The sequence below is a fragment of the Rattus norvegicus genome, chromosome 5, assembly GCF_036323735.1.
Source record: "Rattus norvegicus strain BN/NHsdMcwi chromosome 5, GRCr8, whole genome shotgun sequence".
NCBI lineage: Eukaryota > Metazoa > Chordata > Mammalia > Rodentia > Muridae > Rattus > Rattus norvegicus.
In genome coordinates, this window is record NC_086023.1 from 125,886,601 (window position 1) to 125,892,500 (window position 5,900).

The 5,900-nt window shown below is 44.4% G+C and overlaps 1 pseudogene; it reads right to left on the bottom strand.

Annotated features, from left to right (window-relative positions):
* Positions 1-945: 945 nt before the first annotated feature.
* Actb-ps9 (actin, beta, pseudogene 9) lies at positions 946-1,497 on the bottom strand (annotated as a pseudogene).
* Positions 1,498-5,900: the final 4,403 nt, after the last annotated feature.

The following is a 5,900-nucleotide window of genomic DNA, read 5'->3' on the forward strand; positions in this document are numbered from 1 at the left end:
AAATGGTTTTTGAGACCCTGGATTAAAGAAAGCTGTGTGCTATGGCTTGGCTGTTGTACATTCTTTGATAGGTTCAGGTGTTGGGGACTTGGTCCTCAGAGTGACGATATTGGGAATATTTGTGGAGTAGGATGTGGAAGCTGGAGAGATGGCTCCATGATTAAGAGCATATACAGCTTTACCAAGAATCAAAGTTTGGTTCCCAGCACTCACCTCTGGCAGTTCACAATGTCTACAGCTCCAGCTCCAGGGGACCTGACAGCTCTGGCTTCTACAGGTGCTTTCACTCACATACGCATATGAATGATGGTCAGTAACAAAAAGACCTGATGGCAGGCTCTTGACCAATGGAGCTGCTTCTCTTGGAAGGAATCTTTTGTTTGTGTGTTTGTCTGTTTGTAAGGTGTGCACTTTTATTAAAATGGTCTCAAGTCAGCATACAGGCCAGCCCTGGCTGCCTCAATACCTCCACCCACTCTCAGGGAGACCAAAGCCTTCACACATCAAGTTGGGGGAGACAAAAAAAGGGGCCACGATAGCTGAGCGTTCAGAAATTAAAAACAAAAATGAAGCATTAAGGCAGAAGATTTTTTTAAAAAATTAGCAGTACATAATTTACACAGAAGCAATGCTGTCACCTTCCCTGATGTGGACTCGGGCATGGATGTGACCATCCTCCCCTTTGGAGTCAGGGTGGTTTTTGGAAGGGTGAAGGACTTCCTGTAACCATCTATGACATGGATACTTGGAGTGACTATTAAAAAAAAAAACAAAAAACAATATACAGTCCTCAGCCACATTGTAGAACTTTGGGGGATGTTTGCTCCAACCAGCTGCTGTCGCCTTCACCGTTCCAAATTTTAAATCCTGAGTCAAAAGCGCCAAAACAAACAAGAAAACTTTTTATTTTTTTTAAAAAATGAATAAAAAGACAGACAACACCATGCCAATGTTGTCTCATATTTTCTTTCTGCGCAAGTTAGGTTTTGTCAAAGAAAGAGTGTAAACGCAGCTCAGTGACAGTCCGCCTAGAAGCATTTGCGGTGCATGATGGAGGGGCCGGACTCATCGTACTCCTGCTTGCTGATCCACTGCTGAATGGTGGACAGTGAGGCCAGGATGGAGCCACTGATCCACACAGAGTACCTGCGCTCAGGAGGAGCAATGATCTTGATCTTCACGGTGCTGGGAGCCAGGGCAATAATCTCTTTCTGCATCGTGTCAGCAATGCCTGGGTACGTATGTGGTGGTGCCACCAGACAGCACTGTGTTGGCATAGAGGTCTTTACAGATGTCAATGTCACACTTCATGATGGAATTGAATGTAGTTTCATGGATGCCACAGGATTCCATACCCAGGAAGGAAAGCTGGAAAAGAACCTTGGGGTATCAAAACCACTCATTGCCAATAGTCATGACCTGGCTACCAGGCAGCTCATAGATCTTCTCCAGGGAGGAAGAGGATGCAGCAGTGGCCATGTCTTGCTCAAAGTCTAGAGCAACAGGAGTTCTACAGAATCATATTGCTACCAAGCCCGAGCTGATTTCCATGTTTCTTTTGTTTCTTCAGTCTCATGTATAGAAGTGAAACTGTCTTCTGCAAATACTCCCAACTGTTGCCATTAGTCATGATGTCATCATCAAAGAAATGACAGTGTCAGCTCTGTGCCCTTCAACTTCCAAACTGGGAGTTCTTTTTACAGGTATTCATTAGAGTGATGAAAACAAATACACACACAGGATGCAGAAAACATTCCTTGAGAGGAATTACAGAAAACACTAAATGGCGGTTATCACATCAGGTGGACTTTGCTGGAGTCCGTAAGCCTAGATGTTGCTAACTGGTAGATGATGTGTGACAAGGAGCAAGAAGGACAGCACAGAACTGTGCTTGAGACTTGGCAGGGGGAAAAAGGACTGTGTGCTAGATTCTACTGCAAGAAAACACACATAGTAAAGACAGGAATCAAAATGTTTAAGTTGTAAAAGATCTTGAAGAAACTTTGTAATCTTTTTATGGAACAGTTTAGGGGGACAAGTCAAGGGAACAGATACCTGCTGTGCTCTTTAGTAATTAGAACCCAGGGCTCTTCCCAGGGACTTAGATTTCTATTACCCTTGAATTTGAGATTGCAAGGGTAATAGAAAAACAATGAGTAGTGTTCTCCAAATTTGGACATTCTTGCTTATAAAATTAAGTGAAACATAACAGAAATTCAAACCTTGTTTGTGTCTTAGGAGTAGGCAGAATAATAAAATCCAAAGCCAATTTTCTGACCTAAATTCAGAGTCCAAGGACTCGATCATGGGCCACCTTTGGCTCTGCTCCCAAACTTCTGTAGATTGGTCTCATGTGTGCTTGATGCCTTGGTCTGCGAGCCTTTCAACTCATAAACTGCATAAAACATCGCAAAGTCAAGCAGATAGCTGCAAAATATTTTCTTTCCTGACTTCACCTGGAAATGAAATCCGATTCCAAGAACGAGCTAGACAGTAAACCAGGGACAGGCAAGATCAATATGGAGATAAATTCATTCCAGTTTCCAAGCACTGGCTGACACCCCCTCCAAAGGAGCCTCAACAGAGGAAGAATTCATTTTTAAAATCTGAGCTTCCCGAGGGAGCAAAGTCTGGCATTTCTTTTTGTCTGCTTTATCACCCATATCGTCCATAATTGACTGAGAAGCACTCAGAAGGGAAGGAGAGCATAGGAGGAATTCACGGTTGTTGGTGGAGATCTGGGAGAAAGCTCCTCAGAGGAGACATTTGAAGTTGGTTTATAAAAGATCGGAAGGTGCCCCTGCAGGCAGACAAAAGGCGGGCTCCCAGCAGAGGAAATCGCTTGTTCGGGAAGTACAAAGGGAAGCATTGGGTGAACAGCAAACAGTTTGGTGTGGAAGGAAAGTCAGGAGACGGGGGTTGTGGCGGCAGCAAAGTGTGTCAGACTTGGAGAAGGGAAACAGGTGTGAAAGAGCAGTGCGTCTGGACAACGGCAAACACTTCTGTGTGGATTACACCAAAGTGCAGGGAGGAATTGTAAAGAGAGATGGGGGCTCAGAGTCGGGTCAAGGAACACTGAAAACTCCCACCTTGAAATAGAGTCATTAAGAGACAGGTCAGGGAAGAAATGCGAAACACACGAACTAGTGGCTTATGGGTAATACGGCCTGCCAGATCAACCAAGAACCTTTCCCTATGTTTCTTCACCTGTACCAACGTTGCCCTTTCCTGAACAGCTACAGTTACATGGTCAGTAACCACTACATTAAGAGTAGTTGTTACTAGCATAGATAGTGGTGATCAAACCCTTAACAGTATACTATTGACCATGGATTTGTCTTCTTGGGGAGGTGGGCAGTCCAAATGCAAGAATGGGTTCAGCACCCAGCATAGACTCAGCAGCATGGAGGTGCTTGCCTACTAAGTGCAGGTGGACACGCCCACATAAATCACTGCATCCAGATAGTACATCCCACATCCACCAGCAACGGGGTGAGACAACGTTCCCTATTCATTCTTTCACTGATAACACAATACTAATACTAAATAGTACTAAATACCACTGAGATCGCACACAGAGAGTGACTGCAGAAGCAGATGCCATCAGCATGGATGTCTAAAAGCATGTATGCCTGGTGATCCAAATCCCACACTCTCCATCCTCAGTCTTCCTTGGATCTACCCACCCAGGCCCATGAAGCAAACCCAGGACAGATTCCGGACATTAAAGATGGCTGCTTAAAATCAACACAGCTGGTCTTTATGCATGCATATAGTAAATCAAGCCAGAAGGCCATTCCAGACAAAGCTGGATCCCATGGAAACAGCTGTTCTTTCCCATCGATTCCCCTACTTAATTGGTTCTCCTAGCAACACAGAACAGTAGATATGATCATTCCTACTTTGCCGACAGGGACCCAAGCTAGAATAGTTAGGTCTATCCGTGGCTATGCTAGAGAATGGCTACCAGGTCCAAGTCCAAGAGCATTCACACCTGTGTCTAGGGCAAGGCTTTGCTAGCAGTCCCGTGGTCACACCCGGTAAATAGTAAACCCACTCCTGGATTGCAGCTCCAGTTTCCAGTGTAACAACTGAGACTCTGCTAAGACCCAGTTCTGGAGGCTGGAGTCAGCCATACTGGTTCAGAGCGCCATGTGAAAGTGGGCAGGGGAAGGCGGGTTTCTCAGTTCCTATGCTGCTTGCTTTTGATCTTAAACCAAAGGCTTCTTTGTAGCCTCGGTGGTTCATTAACTCTTTAGTTCCTGTTCAGAGCATAGCAATCTCCTTCCTACAAAGCAGTATCCAGGCACAGGGGCCTTGCCACTGCCTCCTGTTTAACTGGGGCAGAGAAAGGGGTGGAGAATGGGGGTGGCAGCTTTATAGACTGCTTCTCTGACTGTTGACATGGTTGCCTGACAGATGGCCTGCCGTGCTGAACTTCTGGGGCCATGTCCTCCACTCACCAAAGGAGCCATATGTTTTGGCTTCTTCACTGCAAGTAGATTTGTGTCAGTCTATGAATCACAGAGAGCCACGCTAGAGAGAGCCCCAAGGACTGCCTGGCCCACCACCATCACCGTCACCACTTCTAGAACACTTCTCTAAGGGGAAAATGGAAGCTTATTTGATAATTAAGTATTGATAATCACAAAATAAAGCAAAGAAAATATTTCAATACAAGAAGTTGCTATGAAAATAAATGTTTAGTTTGCACGAACTTTACACCAAGACTTCACGTATTTTGTCTTGCTCAACCTTGCAGACCACCTGTGTTGCACAAATCAGAGTGTGTTACATTTACTTGAATAAACCTCCTAGAACAGAGCTACCCACAGGTTGGGTGGCCATTCCTGTTAGCCCTCTTTTATAGGGGTTGGTGAGAGAAAGTAAATTAAGCCAGAACTCATTTGTAGTCAGTAGCTAAGGATGACTTTGATATTTCTAAATCCCAAATGCTGGTATTACAGGCAGGTGACTCTGTACACAGCTCCTGGAAACCTTCTTAGTGCCAGTGGCAACCTCATGATGCTATGCTTCTTGTAGGCCAGGGTATTCTTTTGTTTGTTTGTTTGTTTAAAGAGAATCTCACTGTATATACCTGGAAGACCTCAAATTCACAGAGATCCTCCTCCCTCTGCCATCATACCCCACTATCAAAAATTCTTTTAAAAATTGTGCAGTCATCACATGTATGTAATGTGATGTAGTTTTCTTGTTTGCCAAATTGCTCCACAACGCAAGGGCTTTAAAACAATGACTTATCATTAACAGGTCAGCAGACATCTACTGAAGCAGGCTGAGTACCAACTCTTAGGTCATTTAGGGGTTTGTCTATGTTGCCCTTGGCCAAGCCAGTAAATGTATGAAACTTCTCTCCATGGGGCCTCTCTTATTCAAAAGGTTAACCTGAGGCTGTCCACACTGAGGATTTCAAGAAAGAAGGCAAAATCTCTCAAGGTCTGGGCTCAGGACTCATTAAATCATGTCTACTTCTTATGTTTCATAAAACAAAGTCACAAAACCAATCTAGATGAGAGGGGAAGAGGGACTGAGTCCATGTCACAATAAGGGAAAACTTATGACCAATATTTATGCAACATAACAGATTGGTGGCTAATTCTTCAGGGAACATGGCTCTTGGTTTCATGAGAAAGTATTATGACATGATTGCCCGTAGGATATCCCAGCCAAAGTAACAGCTTCCCTGCTAAAAATGGAGAAGCCATAACCCAGAACAGAAGATGGGATTGCTATCCTCAGCTGGCTAGCACATTAGCTATTCCTTTTCTGTTACAGAGAGGTCTATAAGGGACTAGAAACAGAGTCTGTGAGTGTTCCAGTTGGCATTAGGAAGGAAATAGAATGTCAACTCTTCTCTTTGTGTGTCAAGGTTGGAATGT